General features: G+C 50.2%; 1 protein-coding gene across 1 annotated transcript in view; it reads right to left on the bottom strand.

Annotated features, from left to right (window-relative positions):
- Positions 1–12,942, bottom strand: part of LOC137527998 (uncharacterized) — a 104,080-nt gene that overhangs the window by 90,061 nt on the left and 1,077 nt on the right. The window lies entirely within an intron of this gene.

Genomic DNA, 12,942 nt, shown 5'->3' with positions numbered 1-12,942 from the left:
GTACGTTTCTTCCGGAGGTAAATGAGCCATGAATTACTTTTCTCCTATGTTGCTGTCATTTACAGTAAGTATTAGAAATCTGACATTACCAACAGATTTTGGACTAGCCCATCTTCTCATGGGGGATTCTTAGGGTTTTCTTTATTTTTAAAAGCACTTAGTGAATGGCAATTGCTCCGTCCAACTGCCAAAATAGTGTGCAGCGAGCAGGGAGGCTGGCCAGCATCATTGTACAAATCTTTTTTTTAGGAATTGTTTGTATAAAGAATACAGGCCATGCTGAGAATCCCCCATGAAGAGATGGACTAGCCCAAAACCTGTCGGTAAGGTCAGATTTATCTACCTACTGTAAGTGACAGCAACATAGGAGAAAAGACATTTAGGGCCCGTTCTCACCTGAGCGGGAATCGCGCGATTCCCGCTCATGGCAAACCGCTAGCGGTTTTACAAAACCGCTACACATAGTAGCAAGTGGCAGTGTTCTGACTGCCGCGTTTGCAGTTAGCGATAACCGCAAACGCGCTGCATGCAGTGGTTTGGCGGCGATTTGCGATTAGCGTGCAAAGCATGCTGATCGCGTTCGCTCCAATCCAAAACCGCCGCAGTGTCCAGTGATTTTTCTGTGTTAATCGAGGGAAAATCACTCCCGCAAATTTGCGATTATAAGTGTGAACAGGCCCCTAGAGCTAATTTTACTCTGGAAGAAATGTACTTCTTATTTGTACGCATTTTAACCACTTAAGGACCAGGGCATTTTTCACTGATCTGTGCTGTGTGGGCTCTTCAGCCCACAGCACAGATCAGCGGATAGCCAGGGCAACCAGACTTCCCCCCTTTTTTCCCCACTATGGGAATGTCCTGCTGGGGGGGTCTGATCGCCGCCGCTCCGTGTGGCCGAGTGGGGGGGCTCCTCAAAGCTCCCCTCCGCAGCGCTATTCCCCCTCCCTCTCACTATGGGTGGTACAGGACGGCGATCCATCCTGTACCGCCTCTGATAGGCTTCAGCCTATCAGATGCCGGCGATCCCCGGCCAATCAGAGGCCGGGGATCGCCGATCTCCTTTACGGCGCTGCTGCGACAGCAGCGCCGTATGATGTAAACTCAGGGGATTTCTTCCCCGCGTTTACATTTCGCCTGCGAGCCGCAATCGGAGGGTTAGGGTTAACGAGCGGCCGTTTCCATGGAAACCCACAAACGACCAACCGCCGCCTATCGGCGTTAGGCGGTCGTTATGTGGTTAAATTTTAAGATTTAGCGACAGTTCCTCTTTAAGTAAGCATCTGTGGGTTCCCATGATGCTCACATCCTGGTGTATAGAGAGGGACTATAGATTATACATTGTACAGGGCTGCTGGTGTATAGAGAGGCTATAGATTATACATTGTACAGGGCCGCTGGTGTATAGAGAGCCTATAGATTATACATTGTACAGGGCCGCTGGTGTATAGAGAGCCTATAGATTTACATTGTACAGTGCCGCTGGTGTCTAGCAAGCCTATAGCTTATACATTTTACAGGGCCACTGATCTATAGAGAGCCTATAACTTATGCATGTTACAGAGTCGCTGGTGTATAGTGATCCTATAGCTTATACATGTTACAGAGCCGCTGCTGAATAGTTAGCCTATATCTTATACATGTTACAGTGCCGCTAGTGTGTAGTGATTTTATACATGTTACAGAGCCGCTGGTGTATAGTGAGCGTATAGATTATACATGTTACAGAGTCGCTGCCATATAGTGAGTCTATAGCTTACACATCTTACAGAGTCGCTTGTGTATAGTGAGCCTATAGCTTATACATGTTACAAAGCTGCTGGTGTATAGTGAGCCTATAGATTATACATGTTACAGAGCCGCTGTTGTATAGAGAGCCTATAAATTATACGTTACAGAGCCGCTGGTGTATAGCAAGCCTATACCATACACATGTAACAGGGCCGCTGGTGTATAGCAAGCCTATAGCTTATACCTGTTACAGAGCTGCTGGTGTATAGTGATTCTATAGCTTATACATGTTACAGAACTGCTGGTGTATAGTGATTCTATAGCTTATACATGTTACAGAACTGCTGGTGTATAGTGAGCCTATAGATTATACATGTTACAGAGCCGCTGTTGTATAGAGAGCCTATAAATTATACGTTACAGAGCCGCTGGTGTATAGCAAGCCTATACCATACACATGTAACAGGGCCGCTGGTGTATAGCAAGCCTATAGCTTATACCTGTTACAGAGCCGCTGGTGTATAGCAAGCCTATAGCTTATACATGTTACAGATCCGCTGGTGTATAGCAAGCCTAAAGCTTATACATGCTACAGAGCCGCTGGTGTATAGCAAGCCTATGGCTTATACATGTTACAGGCCGCTGGTGTATAGCAAGCCTATAGCTCATACATGTTACAGGCCGCTGGTGTATAGCAAGCCTATAGCTTATACATGTTACAGAGCCGCTGGTGTATAGCAAGCCTATAGCTTATACCTGTTACAGAGCCGCTGGTGTATAGCAAGCCTATAGCTTATACATGTTACAGATCCGCTGGTGTATAGCAAGCCTAAAGCTTATACATGCTACAGAGCCGCTGGTGTATAGCAAGCCTATGGCTTATACATGTTACAGGCCGCTGGTGTATAGCAAGCCTATAGCTCATACATGTTACAGGCCGCTGGTGTATAGCAAGCCTATAGCTTATACATGTTACAGAGCCGCTGGTGTATAGCAAGCCTATAGCTTATACATGTTACAGAGCCGCTGGTGTATAGCAAGCCTACAGCTTATACATGTTACAGAGCCGCTGGTAGTATAGCAAGCCTATAGCTTATACATGTTACAGAGCCGCTGGTGTATAGCACGCTTATAGCTTATACATGTTACAGGCCGCTGGTGTATAGCAAGCCTATAGCTTATACATGTTACAGAGCCGCTGGTGTATAGCAAGCCTATAGCTTATACATGTTACAGATCCGCTGGTGTATAGTGAGCCTATAGCTTAAACATGTTACAGAGCCGCTGGTGTATAGCGAGCCTATAGCTTATACATGTTACAGAGCCGCTGGTGTACAGCAAGCCTATAGCTTATACATGTTACAGAGCCGCTGGTGGATAGTGATCCTATAGCTTATACATGTTACAGAGCCGCTGGTGTATAGCAAGCCTACAGCTTATACATGTTACAGAGCCGCTGGTGTACAGCAAGCCTATGGCTTATACATGTTACAGAGCCGCTAGTGTATAGCAAGCCTATAGCTCATACATGTTACAGGCCGCTGGTGTAAAGCAAGCCTACAGCTTATACATGTTACAGAGCCGCTGGTGTATAAGAAGCCTATAGCTTATACATGTTACAGAGCCGTTGGTGTATAGTGAGCCTATAGCTTATACATTTTACAGACCCGCTGGTGTATAGCGAGCCTATAGCTAATACATGTTACAGGCCGCTGGTGTATAGCAAGCCTATAGCTTATACATTTTACAGAGCCGCTGGTGTATAGCAAGCCTATAGCTTATTCATGTTACAGAGCCACTGGTGTATAGCAAGCCTATAGCTTATACATGTTACAGAGCCGCTGGTGTATAGCAAGCCTACAGCTTATACATGTTACAGAGCTGCCAGTGTATAGCAAGCCTGTAGCTTATACATGTTACATAGCTACTAGTGTATAGCGAGCCTATAGCTTATACATGTTACAGAGCCGCTGGTGTATAGCAAGCCTACAGCTTATACATGTTACAGAGCTGCTGGTGTATAGTGAGCCTATAGCTTATAGTAAAGTACGTGTCAACACCGCTCTACCCACCAATCACTGGAGTGTGCTCGATCAGGTTAGCAAAGCCCACGATATGCAACAGAAGGTCCGCACCAAACCAGGATCCCGGACAAAAATATGCACATGTACATGCATCAAAACGCTGACATGTTTCGAGCTATCTCAGCTCTTAATCATAGCTATGATTAAGAGCTGAGATAGCTCGAAACATGTCAGCGTTTTGATGCATGTACATGTGCATATTTTTATATTGGATATGTCCTAAATAAAGCCATTGTCCGGGATCCTGGTTTGGTGCGGACCTTCTGTTGCATATCTTATAGCTTATACATGTTACAGAGCCGCTGGTGTATAGCACGCTTATAGCTTATACATGTTACAGAGCTGCTGGTGTATAGCAAGCCTATAGCATATACATGTTACAGGCAGCTGGTGTATAGCAAGCCTACAGCTTATACATGTTACAGAGCCGCTGGTAGTATAGGGGGTTGGCTAGTTAGCAGCCTTGCACCAGCATTCTGTACTAATTGCAGGTGGTGCAGGTCTTAGTTTGGAAGGCCTGTATAGAGAACATTGCAGTAGTCCAGCCTTGATGTGATGAAAGCATGAAATAGGGTTTGCAGAGCTGCTGGAGGTATGAGGTGTTCAATCTTTGCAATATTCCTTAGATGAAAGAAGGAATGTTTCACAGCAGCTGAGATTTGATTCCTGAAGCTAAATTCCCCATCAGTCAGTACACCCAGGCTGTGTACAAAGTCTGAGCTGTTCAGGTCTGAGCTTCCTATCCTTAGTGGTGCTGCACACACAGTCTGAGCTGTTCAGGTCTGAGCTTCCTATCCTTAGTGGTGCTGCACACAGTCTGAGCTGTTCAGGTCTGAGCCTCCTATCCTTAGTGGTGCTGCACACAGTCTGAGCTGTTCAGGGCTGAGCTTCCTATCCTTAGTGGTGCTGCACACACAGTCTAAGCTGTTCAGGTCTGAGCTTCCTATCCTTAGTGGTGCTGCACACAGTCTGAGCTGTTCAGGTCTGAGCTTCCTATCCTTAGTGGTGCTGCACACAGTCTGAGCTGGTCAGGTCTGAGCTTCCTATCCTTAGTGGTGCTGCACACAGTCTGAGCTGTTCAGGTCTGAGCTTCCTATCCTTAGTGGTGCTGCACAGTCTGAGCTGTTCAGGTCTGAGCTTCCTATCCTTAGTGGTGCTGCACACACAGTCTGAGCTGTACAGGTCTGAGCTTCCTATCCTTAGTGGTGCTGCGCACAGTCTGAGCTGTTCAGGTCTGAGCTTCCTATCCTTAGTGGTGCTGCACAGTCTGAGCTGTTCAGGTCTGAACTTCCTATCCTTAGTGGTGCTGCACACAGTCTGAGCGGTTCAGGTCTGAGCTTCCTATCCTTAGTGGTGCTGCACAGTCTGAGCTGTTCAGGTCTGAACTTCCTATCCTTAGTGGTGCTGCACACAGTCTGAGCTGTTCAGGTCTGAGCTTCCTATCCTTAGTGGTGCTGCGCACAGTCTGAGCTGTTCAGGTCTGAGCTTCCTATCCTTAGTGGTGCTGCGCACAGTCTGAGCTGTTCAGGTCTGAGCTTCCTATCCTTAGTGGTGCTGCACACAGTCTGAGCTGTTCAGGTCTGAGCTTCCTATCCTTAGTGGTGCTGCACACACAGTCTGAGCTGTTCAGGTCTGAGCTTCCTATCCTTAGTGGTGCTGCACACACAGTCTGAGCTGTTCAGGTCTGAGCTCCCTATCCTTAGTGGTGCTGCACACAGTCTGAGCTGGTCAGGTCTGAGCTCCCTATCCTTAGTGGTGCTGCACACACAGTCTGAGCTGGTCAGGTCTGAGCTTCCTATCCTTAGTGGTGCTGCACACAGTCTGAGCTGTTCAGGTCTGAGCTTCCTATCCTTAGTGGTGCTGCACAGTCTGAGCTCCCTATCCTTAGTGGTGCTGCACAAAGTCTGAGCTGGTCAGGTCTGAGCTTCCTATCCTTAGTGGTGCTGCACACAGTCTGAGCTGGTCAGGTCTGAGCTTCCTATCCTTAGTGGTGCTGCGCACAGTCTGAGCTGTTCAGGTCTGAGCTCCCTATCCTTAGTGGTGCTGCACACACAGTCTGAGCTGTTCAGGTCTGAGCTTCCTATCCTTAGTGGTGCTGCACACACAGTCTGAGCTGTTCAGGTCTGAGCTTCCTATCCTTAGTGGTGCTGCACATAGTCTGAGCTGTTCAGGTCTGAGCTCCCTATCCTTAGTGGTGCTGCACACAGTCGGAGCTGTTCAGGTCTGAGCTTCCTATCCTTAGTGGTGCTGCACACACAGTCGGAGCTGTTCAGGTCTGAGCTTCCTATCCTTAGTGGTGCTGCACATAGTCTGAGCTGTTCAGGTCTGAGCTCCCTATCCTTAGTGGTGCTGCGCACAGTCTGAGCTGTTCAGGTCTGAGCTTCCTATCCTTAGTGGTGCTGCACACACAGTCTGAGCTGGTCAGGTCTGAGCTTCCTATCCTTAGTGGTGCTGCACACAGTCTGAGCTGGTCAGGTCTGAGCTTCCTATCCTTAGTGGTGCTGCACACAGTCTGAGCTGTTCAGGTCTGAGCTTCCTATCCTTAGTGGTGCTGCACAGTCTGAGCTCCCTATCCTTAGTGGTGCTGCACAAAGTCTGAGCTGGTCAGGTCTGAGCTTCCTATCCTTAGTGGTGCTGCACAAAGTCTGAGCTGGTCAGGTTTGAGCTTCCTATCCTTAGTGGTGCTGCACACAGTCTGAGCTGGTCAGGTCTGAGCTTCCTATCCTTAGTGGTGCTGCACACAGTCTGAGCTGTGCAGGTCTGAGCTTCCTGTCCTTAGTGGTGCTGCACACAGTTTGAGCTGTTCAGGTCTGAGCTCCCTATCCTTAGTGGTGCTGCACACAGTCTGAGCTGGTCAGGCCGGAGCTTCCTATCCTTAGTGGTGCTGCACACAGTTTGAGCTGTTCAGGTCTGAGCTTCCTATCCTTAGTGGTGCTGCACACACAGTCTGAGATGTTCAGGTCCGAGCTTCCTATCCTTAGTGGTGCTGCACACACAGTCTGAGATGTTCAGGTCTGAGCTTCCTATTCTTAGTGGTGCTGCACATAGTCTAAGCTGTTCAGGTCTGAGCTCCCTATCCTTAGTGGTGCTGCGCACAGTCTGAGCTGTTCAGGTCTGAGCTTCCTATCCTTAGTGGTGCTGCACACACAGTCTGAGCTGTTCAGGTCTGAGCTTCCTATCCTTAGTGATGCTGCACACAGTCTGAGCTGGTCAGGTCTGAGCTTCCTATCCTTAGTGGTGCTGCACACAGTCTGAGCTGTTCAGGTCTGAGCTTCCTATCCTTAGTGGTGCTGCACACAGTCTGAGCTGTTCAGGTCTGAGCTCCCTATCCTTAGTGGTGCTGCACACAGTCTGAGCTGGTCAGGTCTGAGCTTCCTATCCTTAGTGGTGCTGCACACAGTCTGAGCTGGTCAGGTCTGAGCTTCCTATCCTTAGTGGTGCTGCACAGTCTGAGCTGTTCAGGTCTGAGCTCCCTATCCTTAGTGGTGCTGCACACACAGTCTGAGCTGTTCAGGTCTGAGCTTCCTATCCTTAGTGGTGCTGCACATAGTCTGAGCTGTTCAGGTCTGAGCTCCCTATCCTTAGTGGTGCTGCACACAGTCTGAGCTGTTCAGGTCTGAGCTTCCTATCCTTAGTGGTGCTGCACAGTCTGAGCTCCCTATCCTTAGTGGTGCTGCACAAAGTCTGAGCTGGTCAGGTCTGAGCTTCCTATCCTTAGTGGTGCTGCACACAGTCTGAGCTGGTCAGGTCTGAGCTTCCTATCCTTAGTGGTGCTGTGCACAGTCTGAGCTGGTCAGGTCTGAGCTTCCTATCCTTAGTGGTGCTGCACACAGTCTGAGCTGGTCAGGTCTGAGCTCCCTATCCTTAGTGGTGCTGCACACACAGTCTGAGCTGGTCAGGTCTGAGCTTCCTATCCTTAGTGGTGCTGCACACAGTCTGAGCTGTTCAGGTCTGAGCTTCCTATCCTTAGTGGTGCTGCACAGTCTGAGCTCCCTATCCTTAGTGGTGCTGCACAAAGTCTGAGCTGGTCAGGTCTGAGCTTCCTATCCTTAGTGGTGCTGCACACAGTCTGAGCTGGTCAGGTCTGAGCTTCCTATCCTTAGTGGTGCTGCGCACAGTCTGAGCTGTTCAGGTCTGAGCTCCCTATCCTTAGTGGTGCTGCACACACAGTCTGAGCTGTTCAGGTCTGAGCTTCCTATCCTTAGTGGTGCTGCACACACAGTCTGAGCTGTTCAGGTCTGAGCTTCCTATCCTTAGTGGTGCTGCACATAGTCTGAGCTGTTCAGGTCTGAGCTCCCTATCCTTAGTGGTGCTGCACACAGTCGGAGCTGTTCAGGTCTGAGCTTCCTATCCTTAGTGGTGCTGCACACACAGTCGGAGCTGTTCAGGTCTGAGCTTCCTATCCTTAGTGGTGCTGCACATAGTCTGAGCTGTTCAGGTCTGAGCTCCCTATCCTTAGTGGTGCTGCGCACAGTCTGAGCTGTTCAGGTCTGAGCTTCCTATCCTTAGTGGTGCTGCACACACAGTCTGAGCTGGTCAGGTCTGAGCTTCCTATCCTTAGTGGTGCTGCACACAGTCTGAGCTGGTCAGGTCTGAGCTTCCTATCCTTAGTGGTGCTGCACACAGTCTGAGCTGTTCAGGTCTGAGCTTCCTATCCTTAGTGGTGCTGCACAGTCTGAGCTCCCTATCCTTAGTGGTGCTGCACAAAGTCTGAGCTGGTCAGGTCTGAGCTTCCTATCCTTAGTGGTGCTGCACAAAGTCTGAGCTGGTCAGGTTTGAGCTTCCTATCCTTAGTGGTGCTGCACACAGTCTGAGCTGGTCAGGTCTGAGCTTCCTATCCTTAGTGGTGCTGCACACAGTCTGAGCTGTGCAGGTCTGAGCTTCCTGTCCTTAGTGGTGCTGCACACAGTTTGAGCTGTTCAGGTCTGAGCTCCCTATCCTTAGTGGTGCTGCACACAGTCTGAGCTGGTCAGGCCGGAGCTTCCTATCCTTAGTGGTGCTGCACACAGTTTGAGCTGTTCAGGTCTGAGCTTCCTATCCTTAGTGGTGCTGCACACACAGTCTGAGATGTTCAGGTCCGAGCTTCCTATCCTTAGTGGTGCTGCACACACAGTCTGAGATGTTCAGGTCTGAGCTTCCTATTCTTAGTGGTGCTGCACATAGTCTAAGCTGTTCAGGTCTGAGCTCCCTATCCTTAGTGGTGCTGCGCACAGTCTGAGCTGTTCAGGTCTGAGCTTCCTATCCTTAGTGGTGCTGCACACACAGTCTGAGCTGTTCAGGTCTGAGCTTCCTATCCTTAGTGATGCTGCACACAGTCTGAGCTGGTCAGGTCTGAGCTTCCTATCCTTAGTGGTGCTGCACACAGTCTGAGCTGTTCAGGTCTGAGCTTCCTATCCTTAGTGGTGCTGCACACAGTCTGAGCTGTTCAGGTCTGAGCTCCCTATCCTTAGTGGTGCTGCACACAGTCTGAGCTGGTCAGGTCTGAGCTTCCTATCCTTAGTGGTGCTGCACACAGTCTGAGCTGGTCAGGTCTGAGCTTCCTATCCTTAGTGGTGCTGCACAGTCTGAGCTGTTCAGGTCTGAGCTCCCTATCCTTAGTGGTGCTGCACACACAGTCTGAGCTGTTCAGGTCTGAGCTTCCTATCCTTAGTGGTGCTGCACATAGTCTGAGCTGTTCAGGTCTGAGCTCCCTATCCTTAGTGGTGCTGCACACAGTCTGAGCTGTTCAGGTCTGAGCTTCCTATCCTTAGTGGTGCTGCACAGTCTGAGCTCCCTATCCTTAGTGGTGCTGCACAAAGTCTGAGCTGGTCAGGTCTGAGCTTCCTATCCTTAGTGGTGCTGCACACAGTCTGAGCTGGTCAGGTCTGAGCTTCCTATCCTTAGTGGTGCTGTGCACAGTCTGAGCTGTTCAGGTCTGAGCTCCCTATCCTTAGTGGTGCTGCACACATTCTGAGCTGGTCAGGTCTGAGCTCCCTATCCTTAGTGGTGCTGCACACACAGTCTGAGCTGGTCAGGTCTGAGCTTCCTATCCTTAGTGGTGCTGCACACAGTCTGAGCTGTTCAGGCCTGAGCTCTCTATCCTTAGTGGTGCTGCACACAGTCTGTGCTGTTCAGGTCTGAGCTCCCTATCCTTAGTGGTGCTGCACACACAGTCTGAGCTGTTCAAGTCTGAGCTTCCTATCCTTAGTGGTGCTGCACATAGTCTGAGCTGTTTAGGTCTGAGCTCCCTATCCTTAGTGGTGCTGCACACAGTCGGAGCTGTTCATGTCTGAGCTTCCTATCCTTAGTGGTGCTGCACACACAGTCGGAGCTGTTCAGGTCTGAGCTTCCTATCCTTAGTGGTGCTGCACATAGTCTGAGCTGTTCAGGTCTGAGCTCCCTATCCTTAGTGGTGCTGCGCACAGTCTGAGCTGTTCAGGTCTGAGCTTCCTATCCTTAGTGGTGCTGCACACAGTCTGAGCTGGTCAGGTCTGAGCTTCCTATCCTTAGTGGTGCTGCACACAGTCTGAGCTGGTCAGGTCTGAGCTTCCTATCCTTAGTGGTGCTGCACACAGTCTGAGCTGTGCAGGTCTGAGCTTCCTGTCCTTAGTGGTGCTGCACACAGTCTGAGCTGTTCAGGTCTGAGCTCCCTATCCTTAGTGGTGCTGCACACAGTCTGAGCTGGTCAGGCCGGAGCTTCCTATCCTTAGTGGTGCTGCACACAGTTTGAGCTGTTCAGGTCTGAGCTTCCTATCCTTAGTGGTGCTGCACACACAGTCTGAGATGTTCAGGTCCGAGCTTCCTATCCTTAGTGGTGCTGCACACACAGTCTGAGATGTTCAGGTCTGAGCTTCCGATCCTTAGTGGTGCTGCACATAGTCTGAGCTGTTCAGGTCTGAGCTCCCTATCCTTAGTGGTGCTGCACACAGTCTGAGCTGTTCAGGTCTGAGCTTCCTATCCTTAGTGGTGCTGCACACACAGTCTGAGCTGTTCAGGTCTGAGCTTCCTATCCTTAGTGATGCTGCACACAGTCTGAGCTGGTCAGGTCTGAGCTTCCTATCCTTAGTGGTGCTGCACACAGTCTGAGCTGTTCAGGTCTGAGCTTCCTATCCTTAGTGGTGCTGCACACAGTCTGAGCTGTTCAGGTCTGAGCTCCCTATCCTTAGTGGTGCTGCACACAGTCTGAGCTGGTCAGGTCTGAGCTTCCTATCCTTAGTGGTGCTGCACACAGTCTGAGCTGGTCAGGTCTGAGCTTCCTATCCTTAGTGGTGCTGCACACAGTCTGAGCTGGTCAGGTCTGAGCTTCCTATCCTTAGTGGTGCTGCACAGTCTGAGCTGTTCAGGTCTGAGCTCCCTATCCTTAGTGGTGCTGCACACACAGTCTGAGCTGTTCAGGTCTGAGCTTCCTATCCTTAGTGGTGCTGCACATAGTCTGAGCTGTTCAGGTCTGAGCTCCCTATCCTTAGTGGTGCTGCACACAGTCTGAGCTGTTCAGGTCTGAGCTTCCTATCCTTAGTGGTGCTGCGCACAGTCTGAGCTGTTCAGGTCTGAGCTTCCTATCCTTAGTGGTGCTGCACAAAGTCTGAGCTGTTCAGGTCTGAGCTTCCTATCCTTAGTGGTGCTGCACACAGTCTGAGCTGTTCAGGTCTGAGCTCCCTATCCTTAGTGGTGCTGCACACACAGTCTGAGCTGTTCAGGTCTGAGGTTCCTATCCTTAGTGGTGCTGCACACAGTCTGAGCTGTTCAGGTCTGAGCTCCCTATCCTTAGTGGTGCTGCACACACAGTCTGAGCTGTTCAGGTCTGAGCTCCCTATCCTTAGTGGTGCTGCACACAGTCTGAGCTGTTCAGGTCTGAGCTTCCTATCCTTAGCGGTGCTGCACACACAGTCTGAGCTGTTCAGGTCTAAGCTTCCTATCCTTAGTGGTGCTGCACACAGTCTGAGCTGTTCAGGTCTGAGCTTCCTATCCTTAGTGATGCTGCGCACAGTCTGAGCTGGTCAGGTCTGAGCTTCCTATCCTTAGTGGTGCTGCACACACAGTCTGAGCTGTTCAGGTCTGAGCTCCCTATCCTTAGTGGTGCTGCACACAGTCTGAGCTGTTCAGGTCTGAGCTCCCTATCCTTAGTGGTGCTGCACACAGTCTGAGCTGGTCAGGCCGGAGCTTCCTATCCTTAGTGGTGCTGCACACAGTCTGAGCTGTTCAGGTCTGAGCTTCCTATCCTGAGTGGTGCTGCACACACAGTCTGAGCTGTTCAGGTCTGAGCTTCCTATCCTTAATGGTGCTGCACACAGTCTGAGCTGTTCAGGTCTGAGCTTCCTATCCTTAGTGGTGCTGCACACAGTCTGAGCTGTTCAGGTCTGAGCTTCCTATCCTTAGTGGTGCTGCACACAGTCTGAGCTGTTCAGGTCTGAGCTTCCTATCCTTAGTGGTGCTGCACACAGTCTGAGCTGTTCAGGTCTGAGCTTCCTATCCTTAGTGGTGCTGCACACACAGTCTGAGCTGGTCAGGTCTGAGCTTCCTATCCTTAGTGGTGCTGCACACACAGTCTGAGCTGTTCAGGTCTGAGCTTCCTATCCTTAGTGCTAAGCATGCAATTATTTGTGTAGTAGGGTCTGTGATGTCAGGTTTGAATGCTACAGCTGGGTGTCATATTAGGCCATGTTTGTGTATGATTTCTCCAAGTGGCAGCATGTATATGGTGAAAAGTAAAGTGGATAGTATTGCACCATGGGGTACACCGTATTTTAGTGGTACAGGGTTGGAGAGGAAAGGCCCCAAGGCCACCCTTTGTGTTCTGCCAGCCTGGAAGGAGTTGAACCACCGGAGAACAATGCCATCTATGCCAAAGTACCCTTGTAGCCTGTTAAGCAAGAGCTTGCGATCACGCTCTCATGGCTGGGTCATGGTCTTCTGCGAATGCGCTCATAATTGTGTTCCCGTAGCTGGACCATGGTCTTCTTCACATGCGCTCGTGCTCCCACGTCATGATCTTCTGTGCATGCCGTTGTGATCACGCCCCCATGTCATGATCTTCTGCACGTGTTCATGACTGCGCTCCCGTGGCATGGTCTTCTGCGCATGTGTTCGTGATCACGCTCCCATGGCATGGTCTTCTGCATATCTGCTCGTGATCACGTTCCCGCAGCATGGT

Source organism: Hyperolius riggenbachi, chromosome 8, assembly GCF_040937935.1.
Source record: "Hyperolius riggenbachi isolate aHypRig1 chromosome 8, aHypRig1.pri, whole genome shotgun sequence".
Taxonomy (NCBI): domain Eukaryota; kingdom Metazoa; phylum Chordata; class Amphibia; order Anura; family Hyperoliidae; genus Hyperolius; species Hyperolius riggenbachi.
Note: the sequence above shows the minus strand (reverse complement) of the source record. Positions and strands in the feature narration are given on the sequence as shown.